Source organism: Falco punctatus (assembly GCF_963210335.1).
Source record: "Falco punctatus genome assembly, chromosome: Z".
NCBI classification, from domain to species: Eukaryota; Metazoa; Chordata; class Aves; order Falconiformes; family Falconidae; genus Falco; species Falco punctatus.
The window spans coordinates 84,948,995-84,975,643 of record NC_137586.1 but is presented as its reverse complement, the minus strand read 5'-3'; the positions used below and the strand labels follow the sequence as shown (position 1 = coordinate 84,975,643).

The window sequence follows — 26,649 nt, the reverse complement described above, 5'->3', positions numbered from 1 at the left end:
CTTTTCCCCCTTTAACAACAGTTTTCAGGATTGTGTTTAACAGTAACTGCACGCACATCCTCAAAATAATACATTTGCTTTTCCTTCCACTGAGACCAGGTCTGGTCACCTGAAGGGAGCTGTGCCCGCGTGCAAGAAATACAACCCTGAGCTTCTTGGAGCAGCAAGAGGGAGAGGCCAAGGGCTGGGCCGGGCGCGCTGCTGGCAGCCGTGTACCGCCCGCGGCCCGGCCCCGGCGGGACCTTCGCGGCCCCGAGCTACCGCAGGCCGGCCCCGCCAGCGGCCCCCGCACGGCCCCCGGCCCGACGGCGGCTGGGGCTGCGGAAGGAGCGCGACACGCCGCCGCCAGAGACACACACGGACACCCAGCAGCGACTCGCAGAGTTTAATGGCAAGGAGGGGTTGCGGCGCTGGACACCGGCACAGCGGGCAGAGCCCGGCCCGCGCCCGGGGGCCGCACCGGCGGAGGCAGGCGGCAGGGACACGGGGACCGGCACCCCGCCGGCTGCGGCGCCGGAGCACGGCGGCCTTCACGGGCCGGCGGGGGGCAGGCCCGCGGGCAGCAGCGCCCCGGGGCGGTAGGGCCGGGGCCGGCCCGGCGGGGCGGGGCGGGGGAGCCGGCGGGCGGCTCTGCCGGTGGCGGAGCGCGGGCCGGGCCGGGGGCAGCGCGGGGAGCCGGGAGGGCGCGGGGGAGGGGGCGGGGACGGGGTCCGGGCGGTGCCGGCGCCGCTCGCGTACTCACTGCCGGCCGCACCGGGACACGCCGAGCAGGAAGTGGCGGCGGGCGCGCCCCGCCTCCCCGGCCACGTGCTTCCGGGCCCGCCCCCCGGCCGCCGCTCCGCCCCCACCGGCCGCGGGCGGGGCCGCACCGGGCCGGAGCGGGGCGGCCGGGGCGGCTGCGGCGGCCGCTGGAGGGGGCGGCCCGGTCCTGGCCCCGGTCCTGGCCCCGGCCCCGGCCCCCGGCCCCGCCTCCGCCAGCGGCAGGGCGCGGCACCCGCCCGGGCTTCTCACCGGGAGGCAGGGCCCTGCTGGGCGAGGCCGCTGCCTCGGGGCCGGGCCCGGGCGGAGGGAGGTGCGGGGGCCTGCGGTGCTGGGCGGGTGGCAGCACGGCGTTGAGGAGAAACTACCGTGAACTGGGCGTTTGGAAAGGCTTGCCGTTGCGGCCCACCTGCCTTTGAGCTTAGGCCCCTTCCAGGCCTGCGAGAAGCCCCGGCGAGGGACGGGAGGGAGCAGGGGTCGGGGAGGGGTGTCGCGGGAGAAAGGCAAGGGGGGAGCACACAGATGCTGGGGAGCAAACCCCCGGTCAGGCTGGCTTCCCCACAGCTGCACACCGGTGCCGGTGCCCGCTTGCTTTGCCACTTGAATTTCAGCTTCCCGAACAGGACGGTGTGGGGCTGCAGCTCCGTGGTCAGCGGGAATGAATCCCATCAACGCCCTCCGTGTGCCTGCGCCGTGCTGGATGCACCGTACGTAAAGAGTTGGTGAGGATGATTGCGGTATCTTTGGGGAAGAAGATGCGGTATCTTCGCAGACCGGTCAAGGAAAGGGATTGCACATGAGTTGGGCTGCCTCGGGGAAAGCAGAGCTGGCTGAGGAAGAAGCAGTCATTTGGGTGCAAAGAGCCTGAGTAACTCTGAGGCCGATTGCCCTCAGGGGAACGGACTTGGACATCAGGGAATGGACTTGGACATAACGGTGAACCGTCGCAGGAGTCTGCTGAGGATTGCTGAGGACGGGACTGAGACTGGGAATAACCAGTTTGTGGGGTTTGATGGATGTCCTGGAAAATGTGAGCCTCTCGTCTGACCCACCTGCCAGATTGAAGCGATTTAACCAGATCTTTCAATCTCAAGCAGTGGCTGCTTTGGAGAAGGCGGAGGATTTGGCATGTCATGTTTCAGGGCAGTTCGGAGGAGAAGGGACCCTCTGGGTCAGAGCTTTGGCCGCGCTGCTGAATCCCCGTGGTGGTTAACCTGAGCTGGCCCACGCTGCCTGGCCCTCAGGCTGTGAGGTGCTGGGCGCATCCCTTGGCTGCAGGATGAGCTTCCCCAGCTGGTGATGGCAGCAGGGCAGCTCCCACTTGGTCCCAGCAATTATACCACCTGTCTTGGCCTTGCCTTTATCCATGAGTGCAGCAAGGAGTTTTCATGCAAAACTGCTTTCTGGCTGAGAGTACAGGTGATGAATAGGGCTGGGTCTTTTCGGAGAAAATCCTGGAACAGCCCAAATGACCAAAGTGGGGTACCCCTTCCACGGATGGGACCTGCCGGGCATTTTGCATGATGGTTAGAAGCCTGTCGGGTGCCGCACAGCTTGTGGGTCCCAGCATTTAAAGGGACCCAAGATTATCTGTGTTATCCTCTGTTTACGGTGCTAGCTCTAATAATTAGCATATTTGGTGATACTTTATGGAGTCTTAGTGCCTTTCTTACTGGGATCGTAGTGAGCCGGCACCTCCCAGTGCAAAATAGCTGCCTCTTCCCTGACTTGCTAATACAGGAGGTTTTCTCATTACACTGATCTGGCAAAGACAGCGAGTAATAATGTTTCTTGATTTTGCTGTCTTTGATTTTAGAATTAACTTCTTCCACCCTGGAGGGACAGAACAGACATGCAGATTTTCAAGAGCATGCAGTTCTCCACAGAATTTGTTCAGGATTTGCCTGAAACTGGAATGTTCAGTTAAACCCCACTTGGTATTTGTCATCTGTTAATGGCTTTGGATATAATTTTTTCATAGAAAGAAACATTCTGTAAGCTGAATTTCTGCACCAGACTGCTTTACCTGCTCCTCTGATGGCAGCAGTTAAAAGATTTTCCTATGCAGCTTACTAAAGATGAATAAAAATGAATGCACAAAAAAAAGCATTTAAAGGAGCTAAAGTCAACATCTGTGGTAAATATTCCCCGTGTGTAAAAGCATGTTTCAGAAACAAAATCCAAATGATTGGTAGAAATTGTCAGTGATGCCATGGTACTCCCCTGGAGCATGCTAGAAAGTTTTAACATGCTTTTTGCTTGTTGTGTTTTGATTTCTTGTTCAAATACTCAAAACGGATAGGAGGCGCAAGCAGTTTTCACTTAAACAACAGGTCATTCTTTAATGCATCATGGGCTTTCAAATAACTTTTTCCTTTTTTCTCTTGAAAGCAAACCTCTATAGAAGAGTACAGATTTAGCTTTCACATGTTCTGTTATGGTGATGAGTAATTCTCTCCTTCCAGCTTTTGGTTGAATTACTTCCATGGAAATCTCAGTGGTTGTAGCAAGAACTGCTCTTCTTTATGCCCTTGAGGCAATGCTGGAGGGGGTTGTTTTTTGTCTGGTGGCCCAGCAGCAGTAACGTACCATTGCTAGCAGCACACTGCTGGCCCTGGCCTGGTTTGTGCTGTCAGACTGTGCTGTGCGGAGCAGAGCTTGCTAGCAGGCTTCTCTTCTGTGATGACAGCAGAGGCCCTTGAAGGTATGGGCACGGGTTGGAAGCAGAGACCCCAGAGACCAGCAGGGACAACTAATCAGTTACCAGTCATTGGAAAAGCACAACTGCGAGAGCTGGGAGAAGCCTGCTCTGGTTTTGGGGAAGAGGCAACAGCCAAGCAGAGGAATAAGCAGGTCAAGCAGCCACGTGGCCCATCAAAGCAGCCCCTCTGCCTGCCAGCACCCTGCAGCAGCTATCACCTCCAGCCTGTGCGTGGGCAGGGTCCCATACTGCTGGGAGAGGGAAGACACTCCAGGCTTGCCTCCAGGAAGAGCCTGCACACTTCTGCCTCTGTGACCCTGGCAGCACCAGCCACCAGCGTGGCCCCGCTGGCTCCTGTGCTCCCAGTGAATGGAGGGCAAGCCTGGGGAGTACTGGCTGCCTTGCACACGTAGTGGTTCAGCACCATCTGTGGGCATGAAATGTGGTGTTAATGAGTGTGTGCTGCTAATGAACCTCAGCTTTGTTCTGAAGTTCAAACTGGCCTGATTTGTTGTTCTCCCGAATGTCCTCATTACAGCAATCTCCAGTTCCCTCGTACACATACCCACACAGGCATTCAGTGGCGGCGCTGCTCTTCTCGCTTGTGCAAAGGCTATCTGCCTGCACAGCAACGGATGGCTGCTCCTTCCTGGCCCTTGGTAGAGACCCCAGCACAGTCCAACAGTGCAGCAGAACCCCTTTCTCCACTGGGTGTCAAGGGGTTCACCCCACGGGGGCCTGCCGAGGCCAGCAGCCCAGCCTGCCCTGTGCCGCATACCTGGGACCAGCCAGGAGTGAGAGTGAGCATGCTTGCCCGTGGGCACGTGAGGAGACACACACACGCGGAGCACGTAGACGTAGACATGTGCACGCAGCCTGCCATAATGGCCTATCAACAGGGACAGGAACCACAGCCTTGTCTGGTTCCCCTCTCTGGCTGCTCAAGACGCAGGTCTGTTGGTGAAAAACATGCACATACATGTATGCATACGTATGCAGGCACATGGGTGATGTATGTACACGTGGGTCATGCTAGTAGTTGACTTTAGCCAGCTGTGGTTGCCCTGGTGTCCCCAACTGCCACGCACAGACACATGTGCACCAAGCACGTCTAGCCTCGCTGTCACTCGCTAGTGAGCACTTGGATGCTCCAGTCTCTCCAGTATCTATCTGACACTGGGCTCCCAAGCTGGCTGCCCTCCTTGCTGGCCGGCACAGCTTTACATTTGGTAGCGATTGCCCCTCACCGGCAATGCCCCTCGCTGCCCACACAGCCAGCGGGGATGCGCTGCATCCCCCCAGGTGCTGCGTCATCACACACATCCCTTAGGACCCGGGGTCCAGCTCCTCTGGCTGGCTCTAAGACCTCTATACAAAGTTGTGCAACACACCATAGAGAGCCCCTCACCCTAGAAAAGAGATGTCCTGTTCAATATTGCCAAAGCAGCTCATATTAGAGTCTGCATAGTGTGCTTCTGCTTTTGTGAGCCCTGATGAGCTACAGCAAGTAGCAGCGGGGGGGGGGGGGGGGGGGATGTGTGGTTTGTCATGCAGGGCATCCGAGAAGCAGGAAAGGTGAGCAGGAACGAACGACTGGATGCAGGGAGCCATGGAAGACTTCAACTGGATCTGCTGCTGAAGGAAGAAGGGTCATGTGCCCGGTCACCCTGCAACCACGGAGCAGCTCCTCTGTCCTGCCCCGGGACAGGCACCTGCACAGCTCCCTTGGGGCCAGCAGTGTTGCTGCACTGGCTCCCCAGGGTGGTTCGCCTGCACAGCCAGCCACACGCACACTGCTGCGTTTGCTGAGCCCAGATCTTTCATTTTTCATTTTGTTGTTGGTTTTTTTTTTGTAGGCCTTTCAGACTTCGGGGGTTTCCTTAATGCGCTGCTAGTCCTCTTATTTTCAACATTACCGGCGTGTAATTACAACCTGCATTTTGCCTCTGGGAACATTAGCACAGCCATGTACATGTTGGCTGCAGAAGTGCCTCTCAGAGGGCAAAATGATCTGGTTCTCTGTTCGTCTAGGCTTTCTGTCAAGAAAGAAGTGAACAGAAAATGACCCACAGTATGAAGGTTTTGTCTTCCAGCAGAGAGTAAGCCGACCCTGGCAAGAGTCCGAAACGCAGCCGCGACACCTGATGCTTGCAACAGGTACTTCTCTCTGATCTAATCACAGCACCTTTCGAAACCAAAGCGTTTTTACTGCCTCTGGATGTTACAAAACCATCTCAAAATGTATCAGATAATTAATTATTGTAAAACATAGGCTGTTAATACGATTAAAGGATGGGCTGGAACTGCAGCTGTCCGGGCCCTGAGGACACCAGTGTGTTGTATTGACCCAGGGCCGTGTCTGACCCCAGTTCCCGTCACCAGGCCTGATCGTGACACCTGCCTATGGGCTGGCATCATGGCCCAGCCAGCCTTGGCCTATTTCGGTCCCCATGGAGGTGCCCAGTGCCTGGGGCTGCCCTGGTGACCCCCAGCTGCCCTGCTCCTGGCTGGGGTGGTGGGGTGGGCACTAGCCACCGAGGCTGGCACTGTCACTGAAATGGTGTAAAATACATGTTTGGAGAAAGAGCTCAGGTCAGGTACTTTTCCTCAGAGTAATAAGGAAAGAAAATGCCATACTTCTAGAATAAGCCACCGAAAGTTTTGAGAATTTGGGTTTAGCACTGACTACAGTGGTATTTTGCATTTGCAAGAACTCAGTCTTGCCCATTTTGACCTTGAGAGGAAGTTTCTTTTTGGTGGCGTCATTGCGGAAAGTCAGCAACCTACCGCCTCTGATGCATCCTGCACACGGTCGCCTGTCCCCGTGGACTTGTGCACCCCCGCAGCACCCTGGGGACACAGCAGGAGCTGACAACAGCCTCTTCAGCTGGCCAGTGACCAGTTAGCCCCTGTGCTGTCAGTTCACAAGCCCAGCCTGGGCCATAAGTGTACATATGGGACTACTTTGTGATGGATGCTTGAAGGCAGGTCTTAGTATGGGTTGTATTGCTCTGGTTTGCATCAGTGTAGAAACGGTACAAACAAGCCAGCAAAACTTTTCAACCAAAGGTGTGCCAACAGCATTCACTGTTAGCCTCCCCCAGTGAGAATCGGTGCCTTCTCCAGGTCCTCCAGTGCAGCTTCTCTAGTCCAGCCAGTTCTGTGTGCAGGTGAGGTCCTCAGGAGCCAGAATGTCTCTTACTGAGCGAAACTTGAGAGCAGTCACCACTTTAGGAGAGCACTGAAGCACAGTGGTTTAGGTGTGTTACAGAATTTCTCAATGTCATGCAGCAAGGGAAAAGCAAGGCCACATGTCTGCCTTCATCTTGTTTGTCTCTCCTGGAAGAAACAGCTTTCATCAGAGCTTTTACTTCATATTGTCCAAGGGCATCCATCCTAGGTAGGGAGGTGGCACAGCTCCATTTTAGATGTGCTACAGTGTACTTTGCTGCTGCGGAGAAGCGGAGTTGCCTGCATTCAATGCAACGTGTCGTCATCAGGCACCGGCATTTTCACCCTTGCACCCTTTCTCTCTCGGGCAAATTGAGTCCTGCTGCTGCCTTGGCTTCTGAGAGCTGTTTCTTAGAAGGACTGCTAAACTCTCCCTGCTGTGCACCTGAACCCAGTCCAAACTGTTTACCTCTTCCCCTAAACAGCACACTCACATGAGTGACTCGCTCATGAGAGGAGAGAACCTCAGCACAGCACAGAGATTCACGTTCTGCTGCTTACACGCAGCCAGGAGATGAGAGAGTGGAAACCCTTTTCCACCCTGGGGCTGGTGCTGTGAGACATCCGTGGTTGTGTTTGGCTCAGCTTGCGAGGCTGCGTTCCCTCCTTGGAGAAAGTCCCCTTCCTCCACAGCTTTCCAAGCTGCTCAAGGTGGAAGGAGGCGTCTTCCTGCAGCCCAGAGCTGGGCTCCAAGGCTGCAGGGAGCAGCAGGACTGAAAAGAACCCTGTCTCCTTCCTACCCGACTCGGTGTGCTGCAGCTAACTGCTAACTGCTCAAGGCATCTTCTGCAAAAGCAGCGCAGCCCAGTCCAGGCTGTGCCTGCAGCATGGCATGGGCATCCTCCACACTCAACTCCAGCCAGCATATTCCCCTGCAGAAGGAGAGTGATGGTGTTTTGGCCACCACAGTGCGATCTTCCTGCTGTGATTTGCTCAGACACCCACCCCACCCCACTCCCCCACCCCCACCATAAGTCACTGTCCGTGCAGGGAAAGGAGCATCCCTTCTCCCATGCCTGACAGTACTATCCTGCATCCCCACAGTGCCCTTCCCCCTCCTACTCTCCTGCCCTTTGGAGACTGCCCACATGGCTGCACAAACACAGCAAGAAGAAACAGGCATGCCAGAGTCTGTTGGGGATATCTGCGCAGGCAGGCTTTGCAGCATCTCCAACTGCTTAGGGATGGCCAGGGTCACCTTGAGTCTTCCAAGGTGGAGACCATCTTTCTTCCACCACAACCTTTACGGGCTTAAACATGGAAAGGGAAGAAAGCGGGAGATTTTCCATGTGTGTACTGGCAATTTACAGTCCAAATGCCAGTAGGTGGCACCCAAGAATGTGCAGCATTGTTCATAGCCTTTGTGCAAGCCTGACTGCTTCTCACCAGAGGTCTTCAACATTTGCTCTCCTTGGAGCACCGGGGAAGCCTGGAGGATTCGGGTGCCTGGGCGGGAGGAGCTGTCAGAAAGGACCCTGGGCAAGAGAAATACTGATTTTCCTTGGCTTCTCTTCCAAGCATGTTTCCGTGTGCTGTAGGAAACAGCATGAAGTAATCTAGAGTTAGTCTCAACAGTGTTACTCATTAATAAGTCATGTAATAACATGTCAGGATGCTGGTTTCTATTTCTCTTACCTTTGCTGGCTGTCAGCCCTGTGATGTGAAGTGGTCTCCTAGAGCTGCTGCTTCACCTGGCGTTCCTTTGAGAATTTACAGCTGGAAGGAGCTGCCCTGTCCAAGAACCTCGCTGAAGAAAATCCCAGGAGCATTGGCCACGTTGAAAACTTTGTGTGATGTCTCTTTCAGTCTGGAACAATGTGAGAATGCGACTGAAGAATGCAGGCGTGCAAGGAAGTTGATTAAATGTCTACATGCACTCGTCTCCTTGTTTTTAAGAGCTTGATTTTGTAATTTTGTTGAACGCTATTTTTACCTGGACTCATTGAATGGGACGGGTTGTACTTGTTTCTGGTTACCTGTGTTAAGGAAAATTGGCTCTGACCCAGCACAGGCTGTTTCCTGACAATCACGCTGGTCCAGCAGCTGCAACCGATGTTTTTCATCCATGACAATCCGAACCGATTGTTTGTGTTGGGTGTGTAAGCCTGTGAACTCTAGCTTCATCTGTCCTGATCCTGCAAAATGTGTAAACTTTGAGGTGATGAACCAGTCCTCCTCCCTGAAGTTCCGAGGTGGTCCTGCCTCACTGTGCCAGGCAGAAGCAGGCAGCACCACCTGCATTGGGCTCACACAGAACCTGACAGGTTACAGCTGCAGGAGGACTGAAACGGTTCAGAAGATGCTGGACAAGGAGGCAGGGAGAGGCAGGGAAGTGGAGGGGAATGAGAGGAAGAAGAACACTAAGACAGGACAGGGAAGAGGTGGTAGATGTCTGCTATTGCACTTGCCATTTTTGCATCTTGCCACCTTGCACGGCACAGCATCAGAAACCTGCGTTGCCTGGCTCACAAAACCAGCACTTTCAAAAGACTTTGCACTGAAACAGCATACGAAGATCGTAGGCACTGAACCTTGGCAGACCTCAGGGTACTCAGTGGCCTGCCCTGGTGGGATCCCACTTAGGAGAACTTCACGAGAGCATGGAAGCTATGCGCGACTCCCAGTGCCACTGGATCTGGGCACAGACCACAGGGACATTTATCACCGCACTGCATTTGGACCTCTGCAACCTCCTGAGCTGCAGCCCGTCATCCTCAGCCGAGTGCAGCAGGGACAGGAGCACTTCAGAAGTGAATTAAATTCCCACCCCACACCTGATCTGCTCTTCCTCTTCCCGGTGCTCCACTTTGCCGCTTCAAACCAAGCAGCAGGAGAGGGGAGGGAGTGTAATTATTTAGCTCCTTAGAGCTAGCTCTACTGTGCTTCATAGCTTGTTAATTACACTTTCAGATGTGCTAGTCAGTGGAGGACCAGAAGAGCATGTGGGTACTGGGGGGCATGGGTTGAGGGAGGGGAGGGACTTGGTGAAATGAGGAAGAAGCCACAGGGAGGGAGAAGACTGAGGGGAGGGCCAGGGTCACTGGCAGCTAGGAACCTGGGCAAGAGCTGCAGCAATGGGAAGCAGCTGTAAAGCAGAGGGAGACAGAGAAAAGAGCGGAAAGGCAGAGCTGTGTAGGGGTGGCAGCATGGTTTCTCTGTGGAGGGTGATGGGGACACAGGTTGAGCACCCAGGGATGCTGTGCACCGGCATCACCAAAGCATGTCCTTCATAGCTGCCTGCCTGCCTTCTTGGGCAGAGCAGAAATGCCCAGGTTCCAAATCCAAGCGCTGCCAGTGACTGTCCTGCAGTGCAGTTGCGTGGGGATTTGTTTCTGGAGGACAGAATGGCTTTCACAACATGCTGACCCTTGTCAGAGAAAGTATTTCCTTTCCTCAGTCATCCTGATTTTCTCACTGAATGAGCAAAATAATTGCCATGGTGTTCTGCCTCTCTCCCAATTCCAGCAAGTAAGAACCCTCAGCATTTTCAGGGCAAAAAGCCCCCAACGTTCTTGCTGCGATGAAGAGCTGAAGCCCTCCATGGGACACACGCAGGACCCCGGTCTGCTGGGTATGTGCAGCACTGCAGAGTCCCTGCCAGCTGCCAAATGCCAGAGCTCAGACAGGAACCGTGAATCGGTGAAGCTGCCGTTTTCCTTCTCCTTTATGGGGTCGGTGCCCCGGCGCGCTGTGGAGTGAGCTGTGCTGGCCACACTGGGCAGTGCCCTTGGAGCGGGCAGAGGAGGCTGAGCAGCCATGACAGCTCCATGCCGTGCTGCCATGTGGAGGGCTGGGCTGGGAGCCTTGGGAAGGCAAGTCCTGCTCCCTCATCTGGCTCTCCTCCTTGCTCTGCTGTCTTGGTGGAGAGGACATGGACCAGGCAAGTGAGGAGGTACCTGTCCGTGTGCTCCCCTTGCCTCCGGGGCAGCTCCCTGCTAGAGAACAGCATTTCTGCTGCTGCCCCCTGCTCTGAGGGTCCTGGGCTGAAGGGAAGAGGTTGCCTTTCTGGACATGCAGAGTTTCCAAAAATAGGTGGTTTAAAAGAATGTGGTGGAGGAAAGAATGTGCAGGTCCTCCATGGAAAACCATTTTGGGCTTATCTACGGCTTATGAAATGAACACATGTGAATTTGCTCTTTTGACAGAAGTGAAAGGACAATTGAGAGCCAGAAAAGACTCTGTGCTCAAAGACCTGATGCTGCACTGCCAACAGTTTTTAACCCTGACTTCATGATTTCCATTTTCTTTTGGCAGTTCCCAGTCTCTGTTTCTCTTCTTTTTCTGGAAAATTTCCCGTAAGAAACCACCAGTGATGGCCCAGGAGACAGTATGTGAATGCTTTGCATTATGTAATGCTTTGACATTTGGCATTCCCATGGCATTATCCCCATTATCCCCCATCAATACAGAGTAAGTTGTCAGAGCATGAAATTGGTATTTTTACATATTCTTAATGTACAGATGTCAGTCTGAAAGTCATGCACAAGCATTATGATTAAATTCTCTGTTTCATTCTCTGCGTATGCATGGATCTGTTCGGAAGATTTCTTTCCTTTTTGGGGGGTTATAGGGAAAAGACACAACCTTAAAAAGAAATAATTCTATTTAACAACACTATGAAAAGGTGAAAGCTAAGTTTACGACATTGTGCACTGAATGCAATATAGACTCATAAATCCAGAGAAATAGTGTTCAGTTTTTAGCACCTGTGTTCCTGGCATGGTGGCAGAAAGTGAACAACAAGTACCAGATGCATAGATGGAATATAATCAGTGACCCAGTTTCTGGTGCCAAATGTATCAACATGTTCCAAATCAAATCTGCTCAGAGTTTACAAGTTTGTTATTCTATGTTAATTACCATGTAAGAATGGCAGATCCTTATGGGAGGATTAATATGCCTAAACATAATGTACCTGGAGAAAGAACAGTAAAGGCATGACTAAGGATCCACCTAGGACTCCAAATTGCTTGATTTGGTTGGTTTGATCACAAATACACAAAGAAGAGGAGCTCTTGAAAGTCACTTGCTTGGAAGCAAACCAGCTGCTCCACCCTCTGCTGTCAGCCCCTGTCTTGAGGACCTGCGCTGTGACAGAAAACAGAAGCCAATATCGGTGCAAAATGATGCAAGAGACTGTGCGGTTTGCCATTGTTGGGAGCTTCCAAGGCCAGGCTAGGGAAAGCCCAGAGCATCCTGGTCTGGTCTCTTAGCCGACCCCACTGTGAGCAGAGGATTGGACTAAAGAGTTCCTGAGGTCCCTTCCAGCTTGAACTGTCCTGTGACCTTGTTCTCTGGTAGGCAGAAGGTTAGAGCAAGAGGATGTCCAGCTTTTGCATGACGGACCTTCCTGCTGGAGTTCTTAGTGTCTGTCTGAACAGCTCTTAAGGTTGCGCAGAGCAGCATCGTGGCACTGCTGTTCACCATGCTTCGATGCACGTCAAGAGTCTGTGAGCATCTGCAGGGTTATAGGAGGAGCCCACCTGCTCAGGCAGGATTCCACTTTACACTGAAATCGGGAGAGAGGCCAAAGGCCTGACCTCTCATCATGTGTACCGAGAGCAGCCCATGGGCTATTTTCAGCTGGATTTCCCTAAAAAATGAGGTAGGCAACTGGGTCATCAGCCATTGCTTGCTCCTCTTCCCTGTCCTGCTCTCCACCCTCCCAGAAGCCTGTGCTGTACAGGCCACCAGGTCTGGTCAAACACACTAGAGCAGCGAGGAACTCGAGAGGAATGACCTCAGAGGATTTTCATGAAAAACATCTCTGTGGAGAAGAGAGAGGGAGACCAGTGTCCTCACTGGTCACAGGGCTCCAGAATGGGCTCAGCAAGGGTCTGTGTGGGCTCCTGGCTTGGACGTGGTCCAGGACCAGCAGACCACAAGCTGCCTCTTGCTCCGTGCTGGTTGGAAGAGGTGAGGTGGAAGGATGCTGGGGAAACAGGAGCTGTGAAGTAGCAGATGCTGGGAACACGGGGGTGGAGAACAGGAGGAAGTTGCACAAAAAGCGAGAGATGTGATGAGGAAAGCTGGATTTATTGGGATGAATGAGGGAGATGGGGTATAGGGAGAAAAGCTGTAGATTTTGTTAGTTCCATTATTTATTGGAGAAATTGCTAACTGATGGCATTCTTACTGAAAAATCACTGGCTTGATTAAATATGATGGCACTTGGGCTTGGTTTTCAGCACAGTACTTAGTCCAGGAGACAGTTCAGGACCAAATTTGGAAAGAACAATTCAAGCCACAGATGCAACATAAAGCAAGAAGAGTTTCAGGACTGCTTTCTGAAGTGGCCATTTATAACGGTCTTAAATTCCCACCTTTGCAACCAAATGGCTGGTGACATGTGCAGCTGCTCCAAGAGCCTGCCACATGGTGAGCACAGAAGTTCTTGGGCTCTGTAATCGTCTGCAGCCCCTGTCCAATATCTGTCAACAAACAGAAAGCTGCTGTTCTCTTTTGTGCAGGTGGACAGGCACCTTCAGTCTGAGATGTTCGCATCTCCCAGGTGTATACCACCTGCTGCAGTTCATCCATTTATTTTGAAGGTCACAGACCGTTTTCATCATTCTGCAGGAGATGATGAAGTTAAGGGTTGAGTAGGGACCTCCAAGGGAAGTCTCATGGAAGGCTGAAGACAAGTTGCCCCAGAAAAGCCACTTTTTTCCCCCAAAGTGAATGTGTTTCTCTTCCTACCCCCCTTCTGCTCAGCTCCCAGTCTGACTGGGAAACACAGCAACCGGGAATTTGGCCAGATAACTACCATGGAGTCCATGGAGTGCACCAGACTGCGTCCAGCTGCTGAGTCCTTTGAGCAGGTGCTGTGCCTCTGGTGGCACCCGCCATCAGAAGCGTCGGGAGCGGAGAGGATTAATCTGTGTGCGGTACCTCCACTCCGTTGCTGAAGCCAGTCTAATACGAAATAGCTGAATGAGTATCCTCTGGGAAATGAACCACAGCCAGGCTGTTTCGGCAGGGCTTAAAGCAACGCTCCGAGACTGCAGCAAGATTTGCACATTTGGTCCAGGGCAAGACGGCCTTTCGCTATAAGCGTGTGTTACAGCGATCTCCTGTGTAACCACAGATTCCCCTCCAGCGCACTCCACGGTGCTGCAGCTCTTCGTCGCTAGGTCCAGGAAAAGATCTAAATGTGAGCACGGATTGTTTTGCCTGAGAACGGCAAAGGCATGCTGGACCTTCTGCACGAAGTAGGTAATCATTGCTGGGACCTGGGGTCCTCGTTACTACTGGGATTGTACATTCAGATATGAACGTGTGCTTTATCAGAAGGAGCAGGCCAGGAGAGGAGAAAGTAATCCATGTAGTGGCTGTAAAAGGCTATCCCGAGCTAGCTGGGCAACTTCCATTTACTGAAGAAAATGTTTGTTTTGCCAAACAGGGGTATGAAGTTAATCCTCGTAAGGGGAAATCTAAGTCCTGTGCTGCTCTCTGCAGGATTTCTCCTACTTCATTAAACTCTGACATCTCAGAGAGCAAATCCGCATTGTAACATGTCACTTGTGCTTGAAAAAAACCCGTGCGTATCAATGCTTAATACAAGCTCGTTTTTCCTTCTTATTTTGCAAGTGTAATGGCATAGTAAATCGAACTCTGGGCTTTTATTTACTTGTAAGTGTTAAGTGTGTGTCAGGCTATATGTAAAAAAGGGTTTGAACACAGATCTGGAGTAGAGGCAGCCTGTGGCATCTGAAGACATGGTCCATGTCTCTCCCTTTACCAGGATGGTTTGAGGGAAAGGCAATCAGAAGGAGCAATGACTTTAGCTCAGGTTAATAGGCTGGTAAATACCATCATTCGCCAAGACAGTAGCATAATATTCCTGGCTGGTTGCTTTACCACCAAGATTTTAGTCTCATCTAGCATTGTTTTTCCCATGAGCCTTTCCATCTAAGCTGTTTAACGCTTGTGGGAACAAAATTTCCAGGAGCTATCCCTGCTGTGAGACAAGGGGAGGCGGGCACAGAAAACCTGGGAAGCACCGGGACCACAGCCTTCAGTGGAGGAACAGGCTGTCCCACAGAACAGATTGCTTAACGCTGACCTGAAATGCCGCCTTCTGTTTCTGGGGGATCATTATAGACAATTTTAGTATTTAACAATGTGGGAAGAATCCTCACGAGCAGGAGGCATGGCCCAGACAACGCAGCTCCCCTGGACAATTTCCTGGTAGCTCCCATAGCAATTGATGCAAACAGCTCATTTGGGGCAAAATGTAACAACGCAACAAAATCAATCTTCCTTTGAAGTTTTCCAGCACTACCCTGTAAATCACTGCGGTGGTGAATTGTCCTCACCATTCAAAACCATAAGCTTAATTTCCAGTCTGGGTTTATCTGCTGCCTGCTGCAGGCGCGGGTCATGCTTTTAAGTTGTCTGCTGCACCAAACAGCCCTGCCTTGTCAAATTTCTTCTTGCCAGGAAGGCATTCGCAGGTAGTGCTCACAATCTCCTTGGTAAGTGGAATAGCTCATGCAGCCTTGGGCCCATGAGGTTTCCAATCCTTTCACCTCACGTGGCTCCTCTCCGCACCCCTTCCCCTGATCCCTGGACAAGCTGAGTGGGGAAGGGCAAGTGGGACCCCTTGAAGCGACGCAGAGCCAGCCCAGCACCACCACTGCTGCCAGACTGCCCGTGCCACCACCTGTGCCGTGCATCAGCGCAGAGTCACCCTGGGAGCCTCCTCCACCCGATTCTCCCCTTGCAACATGTTCTCGCTGGCCAGAGCCCAGCTGCCTGGGGGGAGTCCATGCTGCCCACCCAGGGTCACTCTGGCTGCACCACAAGCTTCGTTACTCACTTTCATGCAATTTTCCAAGCAATTTCTCTGTCTCTTTACCAGAGATTTGCAATTGTTCACCTCGCTCCCTCCCTGGGAACAGCATCAGTGGACATTTTACCTGTTCTGTCACAAAACTGGGGGAAATAACCATCAATCTGCCTGCACAAACGACTCCCTGAGAGGTCATCCTCTTGCACCCGCTCCATGCAGATGCAGGCTTGCTTCTTGTGGTCCAGCTTAACCTTCCTCCCTGCGCACAAGGACTTCCAGTTAAACTCCACAAGTTTTCCAGCTTACCTCATAGCCACCCCTGTAGCAAGGTGAATCCCTCTACTGTTTCCCGTATTCTACATCAGCCCTGACTTTGGCGCTGAGCCCTGGCTAAGCCAGGAGGTGTACTGTGAAGGAACAGACCACATCCACGCCGCTGTGGATCCTGCAGCCTGTGCAAGGAGCTGGCAGTGATGAGAAGGGTGGCAATACAGGGGCTCCAAGCTGGGGCAGGGATGGGGAGGAGCAGAACAGCCAGACCTCATCAGGCAGCCCCCAGAGAGGGAAACCCACCCCGCAACCAGGCTGCTCGAGTAAGCCATATGTCCCACTCCATGCAACTCCAGAACCTGCTTCCAGCACCATGTTTCTTCTTGGTGACTTTCGTGTTGCTTGTTCATGGGAAGAAGATCCCAACGGAGAACTGCTCATGTTGCTGAGGATGGACAGAGCAGAAGAGATGATGCTGGGAGTTAGGAAAGGCAGGTTCTCCTTGCTCCCAAGCCTGTTCCCGCAGATGCTCGGTATTTGACACCCCAGGGTTCTCTTTCTCCTCTGCACCCCAAGGTAGAAGAGTAGCTCATGCAGAGCCACCTGTGCAACACATCACACAGCATGTGAACTGCTGCGGTGTGGATTCACCAGGACCCCGGGGAGACCCTTGGACCACACTGCGCTGCTCTCCGAGCTGCAGATTAGCACTACCCAGAGTTGCAGGAGTTGCTGGCATCAGTATTGCCAGGTTGTGCGTTTCTCTAGGCATGCTCTGCAAACACACACATGGTCTGCAGACAGAGGACGTAGCCATGGCAGGAGACGCCCCCGCAGCCCCGAGCCCCTGCAGCACCCTGCAGAGCTCAGTGATCATTCTCTTGGGCATATATGAAGTGGTGTTCGATTTAAATGGCATTCGGGAGCAGCCAGCTGTTGACAAGGCAGCACCACAGGTGTCTCTTATGAGGTGTAAGGCAAAGAGGGGTAACGCAGCCAGTACGGACAGTGCAGGGGCAAAACAAGCCCGAAGTAGTCCGAGCAGTGCGGCATACAAATGTGACTGCCGATGCACTGCCAGAGCAACAGCTGCCAGTACAGATGCAGCAAGTTTAACCCTGAGGCCACCTCACAGCCCACTGCTTCATTCTTTGCTTTTCATTTCAGGAGGGCAAATGGAGCGGGAATTGTGTCGTTAACAGCATCCAGTTGGCCTTAGCCCTGCTTCATTCCTCCTGCCTTAGGCTACAGAGACATCTTTCCAGGAGAGCTGCTGCCTGTCACAGCACAGCTGCAAGGAGCAATGCGCACGGCTGCAGGGATTTCAGACTCCGATACTTGGGCACAGTCTCTGGTGCTCCTGAGCAAAGATCTCTGGATTTGCGGTGTCTGTGGTGATGATGAATGTGAAAAAGTGCTGTGCAAATGCGTTTGCTCCATGTAGGGAAGCTTTCCGTGGTGGCGAGGTGTCCACATGAGAGCAGCTCTACACGGTGTCCGGTTGTGGCTGCTTCAGGGTGTTTGCTCTCCGCTACAGAGACCACAGAGGCACATCCCCAGGGACACTGTGGGAGCAAAAGACCATGTCTCCTGTGAAGGCAGATGGGACATATTAAGCGTAGGCAAAGCAGGCAGTTGCTCAGCAGCACATGGCTGGGGAGGCAAAACTCTCTGCCTTTTGCCAGGGTGGTGGGAAGCCAACCAGTGATGGCTGCTGCTCTAGTGGGAGGTATCAGGAGGCACAGGGCTGCAGCCACCCCTGAACTGACGGGAAGAGGAGTGGTAACCACATCTGCCAGCGCAAGAACATTAGGGTCATGGTGATGTACATAGAACTCTTTTATTCATTGCAATTTTAGCTAATTCCATTGCTGCAATAAGTGGTAGATACTGTCATGGTTTCACCCCGGCTGGTAATTAAGTACCACGCAGCTGCTCACTCGCTCCCCCTCATCCAGAGGGATGGGGAGGAGCATCAGAAAGGAACATAAAACTTGAGGGCTGAGATAAGAACGATTTAATAGGTAAAGCAAAGCCGCGCACACATGCAAAGCAAAGAAAGGAATCCATTCACCGCTTCCCATGGACAGGCGGGTGTTTGGCCATCCTCAGGACAGCCGGGCTCCATCACATAACGGGTACCTAGCTCATCGTCCTGTTGAGCTGCTGCTTATTTCAGCAATGAATTACATAAAATTGCTGGTCTCCTCAGGGTTACCAAGCCTCACCAGCTATTGCACATTTCTAAGAGCAGGCTGGTGCAGAATAGCACAAGTGGAAGGATTTCATATGGTAGCTCTGAAGCAAGGTGATGCAGAGGGGATGTCTCTACTCTAAAAGATCTTAAAGGTCTTTTCTAGCCTAAATGATTCTGTGATTCTAGGAGCGGATGGAGGAAGCAAATAATGGGTCTCTTTGGTTGAATCCTCTGCATTTAGTAGACAAGAAATGTCTCTGAAAACCTATTTGGTATGTCTTTCCTGTGCTGGAGAGACAACCTGGCTGCTCATCAATGGGCAGACAGGCTACACTGTGTGGACAGAACATGACAGTCCTGATGTCAAGTACTGGTGTTTAGGAAAGGACCCAAATTTTGGTGACCTGCTGAACCTCCTTTTTTTTCCCTGGGTGGCCAAAACCAAGGCTGAAGGGAAAGGCTTTCCCAGGATGTCCTGTTCGGACCGGGCTGAAACAAGCTGCTTATTGACCTTATGAAACCAACACATGTCTGAACCAGAGAGAGGCAGTGGAAGGAAGACAAGATGCTGCTCAGCGTGGGTGGAAGTTCAGGTGCTTGAGCAGCCAGTTGCCTCACGTCTGCTGGTCATATATGAACCAGCAGTTTACAGTGTCCTCAAACATCTGTGGCTTTCCACAGGGAAAAAATAGATGTGTAACTCTGAGAAGTCCACTACTACATAAATGTGGTATTCTCATGGTAAAAACTGGTCAAAGTACTGCTCTGAAGCAAATTCTGAAAAAAAAAAAAAAAAGAAGTTGAGGTAGGAATACAGCATGGATTGTTGTATTCTTGAGAAATGATTACTTTTTATCAAAGCTTTTTCAGAAAACAACCACCCAAAGAAGCGAAAAAAACCCCAAAGAACCAAACCATCGTCTGAGTCATATGCATGGTGTGGAAACTTTCAGCCCAATCTCTTAAAATCTGGTGAAGGTGTCAGCAACTGAAGATCAGATGGGAAGTGATGGCCATGCTTTAGTTAGGCAGTGAACCTTGAATCATCTATAATTAGACAAGGGAACGTGTATATACCAGAAACGATACAAACAATAGCTGCTTCGTTTTGACCGTTCTCCAGCCAGCGGTTAGGGCCAGGCAGGTCTCAGAGCCTCGCTGGCAATGGTTGGGGTGGCCACCACACCGAGGTGCAGCCGCCCTCGGACCCTGCCTCCGTGTGAGGTCTGGCCCTGCTTCATTCTCAGCAGGTCCTGCAGCCACGCAGCGTTTCTCGGTGCAGCCTGCGCAGATGACACAAGGCGAGCAGACACGGGGAACCTGAGCACTGTTTCCCATGGTAAAGCAGATGTCCAGAGGGGACATGCAGGCTGTAACCCAGCGTTTTTCCTGGGTGATATGTTCCCTCATCCAGCAGCCCAAGACCCTGGCCAAGGCAGGACGGCATAGTGCAAAAGGCTTGTTCTGGAAATTTGACCCAGATGTTCATATCCCGTTCCTCTGCTCACCTGCACGGCAAGACCAGGAGACACTTCTGGTAGGGAGTGGCTTTGGTCTGCTTGGCTGCGATGCTCCTTACAGATCCCCAGTCACACCTGCACAGCTGCTGGCATTTGTGAGAGCTGAATGGTGGCAGCTCCTGAGCCATGGGAGATGGGAGAGGGAGCTCCCACCCCTGCCTTCCATTGCTGGACATCAGGCAGACATAGAGGAGCCCGGGTCTGGGATCTCCCCATCTAGATGTTGTCCACAGGTTAGCATGTGGAGAGTTTTGACAAAAACGTGTCAAATATGAGCATGGCCCCAGGAATAGTAAAAGGAAAGCAAGGGTGTCTGCAGTGTGGGGAGCTGGAGGGCCATGTCAGGGCATAGGACAGACCTGCCTGGGCGTGGGGACCGGCACAGCCCCATAGCCATGGGGACTTCCCAGGGAGGTGGAAAATGCAGTTGGTGCTGATCAAGCACATGATGGTGGATCCAGTCCCTCCTGGGCAGGACCTGTCCCATTTACAAGACCCAGGGATTCAGGTCTGGATTTCTGGGTGGCACAGGACAGCCATGGGTCTCAGACCTCTCTGTTCTCCTCCCACCGTTTCAGCCGCAGCCACATCGAGCGTCTGTGGCTTCCCCGGCTCACCTGTGGTCCGCCTTCCATCAGGGGTTCTCCTGCACCTGGCGCGAGTCGCCCAGGTCTGGGACAGCACCACAGCTGCGCTGGCGCGGGAGGGAGGACAGGCTGCAAATCAGGGATGGGAATCAGGGAGGAGAGGGCCATGTCTGTACGTCACACAGGATCTAAAGGATGAGGGACAGAATCCCTGCAACTGGCTGGGAAAATACCTTCCCATGCAGTCTGGTGGAGATACGCTCAAAGAATCTTCCAGATCAGGGCCCCCTGGCTCCCCTTTCTGAGCAGCTCCAGCCTGGCATGATGAGATGCCAGCAATTATCTCTGTGCTGGCAGTGTGGAGACGCACCCTGCCGTGGTGGTGATGAATAAAGTGTCTTCGCTCTCCGTTATCATCCTGCCCTGGGAAGACGTAAGGGCTTTCTACCAGTTGTAGAGGTCTTTGTTTGTGTTCAAGAGATCTACAGGTATGTCCCAACCTGTACTGCGATGGCTCCCTGCACTAAAAAAACGTGGTGGAGACCTGCCACACCTCTGGTACCCAGCTCCCCGTTAGCGGGAAGGCAGATGGATGCCCTAAGTGTTAGTACAGAAACGCTCCGGTGAAATTACTCATTCGCGTGTTTGCAGAAATACATGTGTAACCTTGTTACCGCAGTGTCTGAGAGGCACGGGCTTAAGCGGGAGCCCTAGAAAAAGGACTGTTAGGATAAATCCTGGAGGTTTAGGTTCAGGCAGCCACTGCAGTGTATTTTAGCCCTGGCTCGTCTATGAGTATCGATTTCTAGAACGAACTAGAAATCTCTCTAATCTTTGTCTTGCTTAGTTAGAATTGATTGATTCCGGCTAATGTTTCAATATTTTACTTACAAAGGGCAAGTTCTCCAGCCCCGTCGGCAAAAAAGAAGCTCCTTTGATATATAGGGGTGGATCTTTTTAAAATCAAGCTTTTCCGAATTATTTAATTATTTTGAAATCAGTCTGTGCCTGATGTCAGCTTTCTCTGTGCGGTGAGTTCATGCAGTGTAACCTCATATTTAGTATACTGTATCTGTTGAAGCACCCTATAGCTTCCAGCACGTTTTCTGAGGTATTTAGATTTATTTCAATGTTTACAATGTATTTGTTGTTCATTAAACATATTTACCCAGGCTAACCCAACATGAAAGAAATTATCTTGTTTACAGTGGAATCTTGACAAAAATACATGCAGAAAAGATAGACAAACACACATAAACCTGGATTGCTGAGTGGAACATTGATTTGCTGCTGCTTCCAATTTTTCTCATTAGAACTTACTTTATTTGAACATAACTCGTGTAAATGTGAAGTTGTTAATCTTCTTACTATACAGAAAACAAATTAATTATTATGCATGATATTGGAAATGGGTTGTTAGGTTGGCATTGGGGAAGATTAGAAAAATACACTCATTACTTCAAATTATATCTGATATACATGTACAACTCTGTTTTTAAAATCATTTGCAATGTTCACATAGCAAATACAGAAAGTAGAAAAGCGCTTCTTCTGTGTGGTTTTAAAATTTCAGGCCCATGTTCTGAAGGTTGGATTAAAGACTGTAGTTTGCAGTTAGACTTGTATATTTTAAAACGCCAGTATTGAACCAGAGCAAATGAAGTCGTTAGATTGAATTTCATCCAGCTGCAAGGCGGGAGTCACTGTGTTGGTGTAATTAACTAGTTTGAGATCTGGGTGGCTTACCTAGACAGGACAAGGAACTGCATGTCAGGTCTGCCATCTCACCATGACTGCTTATTAAGATCTCTCAGATGGAGACGCAGGAAGCCCACTGGTGGTATTCATTTTTAAAAAAACAAACAAACAAACAAAAAACAAAAAAAAAACCCAACAACAAAACAAAACAGTAATACTGGGAGTAGGAAAAGGAGCGTGTATGTAAGGTGTCTTTAGTGGTGAAGCTTGCGTAGCTGCTAGTGTACAGGGGAGCCAGGCTGTGGTCAAGAGCGCTAGTTCCTGTGGTAGTAATAATATTTGCTAGTTAGTGAGCATGGATTTGAGGAGGGTTCAGGGTGTGGGGGGAAGCTGCCCTGCTCACATTCTGTCTGTCTGGAGCGTGTCATTTACTTGCTGGTGAGACAATGAGAATGGTTGGGGTGGGCGACGTGTCTCCTCCTCCTAACGTTGCTGAGAGAGCCAGCCTTTTGGCTGAGTGGTGAAAAGGACTGGCATGGATGGGCTAGGCTCACTCCGTCCTTGAAGATGCCTGTGCTCCCTCCTGAAGTGTCTACTCATGGCACCCATTGAAACATTTACTGTTCTTAAGTGTCACTCGTTTGAGTAAGGGGGCAGAAACAAGCCTCAGCAGTCAGAACCGTCAGGTCACTGGTCACAGCTTTGTAATGTAGTTAGCAAAATAGTAAGTTTTGTCTTTTAACATCTTCTCATTTGCTGTTAGATTTGCATGCTCAGGAGCTGCCTCTTGTAGCTTCTCCTTTGCAATCTTGCAGACACTAAATGCGTTGCTTTTTCCAAGGAGAGCTGACAGCCCAAGGAGTTTCATGTGAACCCAAGTGGTGGAGCTTTTAGCAAAACGTATGTAAAATTTGAAACAAAAGAGTGAGATAACAGCAGTGGAGAGTTGACACAGATCTTTGCCTTGCTCGTCTCCTGTGTTTGTGCTGGGATCTTTTTGCCCTAATCACATAGATCTGGCAGATCTTAGGAGATGTTGAAACCTGCCCTCCAACCAGAATGCCCAGCCAAGCTAGGGACATGTACAACCTCTGACTTCCATGCCAGAGCCTTTCCATTTTTCAGACCGAATCCTTCTCCCTGCAGATATCCTGCCAGTACAACTGTACTTCCCCCCTCAGACTCGGACAGACCTTCCTTTGCAGCGTACCGCTGGAGTTCTTCAGATGTTGTCCTGTCTGCTGGGCCAGACAGTGAGACAGAAAGATGGGGAGCTACCTGCTGATCACCCATGCCTTGCTGCAAAGCATAAACCCAGCTGGGTTTACTACCCTCCTGACCAGATCATGACAGCCTGACAAAGCTGGTGGCATCTTCCTTCACAGCGGTGACAAGATCCACTTGTCTTGTGCTGTGGGTGAGGTTGGAATATGGGCCAGGGTGGTTTCTTTGACTTCTAAAACTAGGGAGGGGAATGGAGAAAGGCAGAACTGCCAAAAAGCAAGATCTTTGTCACACCTCGAGTTTCCAGAGAGGTGTCCCAGCTAGGCAGGCATCACCGTGCCCTAAACAAGAGTTTAACAAGGTCCCATGTACCTTGCTGCAAAACCTCTGAAAAACTCCTCTGAAATTGGTTGCTATGCTTGAAATAATGCATGTCCTACAGGGCAAGAAATAGAGACAAAACTAAAATAGCAGCATTAATGAGCGACGTAAATAAAAGAGCAGAGCTGTAAAAGCAGTGAGGAAATTCCCCTAAAGAATGTTTTGTTCCGCTTTAGCGACGCTAGATACGAGGGCTTGTCTTTGCAGTCTCCGTCATGCTGGAGGCTGCCATGAGCTTTGGTGACAGAAGCGCATCCCGTGCGAGCAGGGGGGTTGTCCCACAACTCAGCTGGGCTCAGCTGGACGTTCGTTGGACGACGCCATCTCATCCCCAGAGCCACAGTTCCACCAGATAATAACCTGCTAGGGTCTCCAGCCTGGGAAAGAAAAAAAAAAAAAAAAAAGAGAGGCTAGATTTTAGGGGAAAATGAACCTTTTCTTCCTGTTTGAGCTACTGAGCAGGCAATTACGCAGTGCTCCCCAGCGAGCATCATGCAGCAGGCAGAGCTGGTTGTGCCCTCTGGGCCACCAGATGGTGCCTGCCCACGGTCATGGTCCCTTCCCGACCAGGGCGAGTGGCTCTTTCCCCCACGCACGTTGAGGCAGCCTTGGCCCCGCACATCGGCAGCTTGTGTCGAGGTGCTGCTGCATGACAGTGCAGGCAAAGCCTTTTTGCAGAGCGATTTTTGCTAGTGAGATGATGGAGGAGTCTTGCCCACTGGCTGTGATTACCAGAGTTTTCTCCTTTTGGTGATGCACCCTGTATTTCTGCTCACAAGTGTTGCCCCATCTTGTGCTTAACTGTATTTTATTTTATATAACTGTATTTTAAAGCCAGTGAGCAAGGAGAGTCTTCGGTTTTCCTTCCTGCAGAACATAGCACAAGGTAAATAGCTTTTCATGGTGGTTATAGCTATATATTGAGCAAACAGAGTAAGTGTTATCAAACTGCTCTTTTTTAATTTTCTTCTTATTGATTTCAAAATTTAACTAAAAAAAAACATTTCAATTACAAAACACCCTTTTCATATTTCACACCCAGTAATTTTCATACAGCTGTGTAATTGGAGGTAAGCAGTATCTGGAGTTAATGAAATAGATTTCTGTATTGTTCTCAAAGTCTCCAGTTAACTACAATTTCACCGTGTGATGATAAAGGGCAAAGCTCTTTGCCATCTGCTCTAAACACGGCCCCCACCCTGCAGAATTCGAGTGAATGCAAATAAAGAAAAAGAAATTACACCAAAAATACCTAAGGAGAGGAAAAAAAACCCCAAAAAACCCAATCATCTTGTGCGGTAGTTATTCTCAAAGGAACGCACGGACTGAAAACACCCCCGACTTATCTCTGCGTGTAGCTGAAGCACTGCAGGTCACTCACACCCACACAGACAGTCCTTTCGCATCCCTTCTGCAGGATGGATTCCTCCCAAGCTCACGGCATTAGGGAGCTGCAACCGTCCCTGCGGTGGGACAGGTGAGGCACCCAGCCTTGCAGACAGCAGAGACCACAGGACACGCGATTCCCGATTCCCCACGCGATTCCCGGTTCCCGGGGCTGGGCAGGGTTTGCTGAGGCTGCGCAGGACCTGCAGCTGGAGGCTGCCTCTGCCTTTCGGTGTTTTTCAAGGCCTGGCGGTTTGAAACACAGCCCAAGAGTATTTCCAGGGGAAGGAAATGCTTTGTTTTATTTTATGCCGGGGTGTAAATTACTAGGAGTGAGGCTAGTGGCTGGGAATGCAGGTGGGAGAAACACAGTGAGAGCAAAAGGGGAGGAGCTGATTCTTGAAATGAAAAGGCAAGAAGCCTTCCCAAGCTTTGCAAGTAAAATAACTGATAAAGCACAGATAGCAAGTGTGCTGAAACTTTCCTTTTTTTATTTTTTTTTCCCCTTGTTGGGCAACGGACTTTTTTTTTTTTCAGTCTGTTCTTTGGCAGGCTGTTTGGCCCAGAGGGCAAGCGGTGGCAGTCTTGACAGGGCTGGGAGAGCAGAGACAGCTGGACACGAACAAGGAGGAGGGGGTGACTGGCCCACACTGCCAGTATCCTGGCAGGAGGCAAACCAAAAGAAATGGTCACCAGAAAAATACGCGTGCTGAGCAGAGGTGGTGTTGCAGTGACAGAGAGGCTGGCACCTGGCTCACCAAACCGGGTGCTGGCCAACCACTGTGGAGTCACCTTGATGATGGTGAAGTTCACGGGGTCTGTTCTGCTGCCACGGTACGGGCATTTCCAGTTTGTCAGAAACTATTCTGTCCGGATCCTGGGAGGACGTGATGATGGAAACCCTGAGCAGCACGGCAACGGAAAGACAATAGAGCTGGCAAGAGACATAATTACTTTTTTGAGCATCATGACGAGAACATACCACTGCCCAGCCAATGTCATTTGCTCTCTGCTGATGTCCAAGCAAGCCTGGTGCTGGGTTGTAACAGTGTGGCCTGAGGATTGGACATGTACAAACATTTTCATCCATTCTGCTCCTTTAAATATCTGCCATAAATATATAGCTCTTGCTGCATAAAAACTCTGGTGATTAGCGTGATAAAATACATATTTAAATGTTCTTGCAAGTACTGGCATGGTTCCTAAAACTGTGAAAGGAAACCTTTCTGCAAGCCATTGAAAGGTGGTGGTTAAAACACCTACCTAAAGCATGCGTTCTGATGTATCTAAGAAATATTCTCGGGAAAATTTGAGATCTCTTTAGAAGCGCAAGATGTTGAGATGAAAAATCCTTTGGCAGCTAGGTTTTACAGTGGCATCTATTTGTGTATGTGGCAGCATGTCAACTGAGAGATGTATTTACTCAACAATCAACCATCTAGCCAAGGAGAAGCAGGAGAATATTGTACTGTGTTTTCCTGTAGGTATTAAACACCTGACCTAGAGAGATTCTGGACAAAGCTGGACTCTGAATGCTGCCCGGTTTCTGATCTTGGCCGTTTATTTGATTACAGTTAATTATGTGTTTGGAGGCTGTGACCCACCACCCTTTTTTTCAATCAATAGGTGTGAAGCAGATATTAACACGACACCTAATCTAGAAAAAATAACAGTTAATACCCTGGGTATGGCTCCTTCTGAGCCTTGAGAAAGCCATAGATTTCTCTAACCTCCTGTCTCCTGCTTGCATTTTCTGGGCACTTTAATGTCTAGCAAAGGGCTCACTTAATCAGCTGTATTTTCCTCTTCACTGGTAATTGTTGGTAGCCAACTATTCAGTGATCTAACTTCCTATTTTCCAATTTACCTCTTCTCCCAGCAAGCATCAAAGCAAAAGAAAA

General features: G+C 51.1%; 1 long non-coding RNA gene across 2 annotated transcripts; it reads left to right on the top strand.

Annotated features, from left to right (window-relative positions):
* The first annotated feature begins 843 nt into the window (after positions 1-843).
* On the top strand, positions 844-21,908 carry LOC308056740. 2 transcript variants are annotated; one of them, XR_013924950.1, is made up of 4 exons: positions 844-1,212; positions 1,383-5,035; positions 5,492-5,617; positions 8,343-21,908. It is a non-coding gene; the product is annotated as an uncharacterized lncRNA (long non-coding RNA). The 2 variants fall into 2 exon arrangements; XR_013924951.1 differs by having other exon boundaries at positions 5,492-21,908.
* Positions 21,909-26,649: the final 4,741 nt, after the last annotated feature.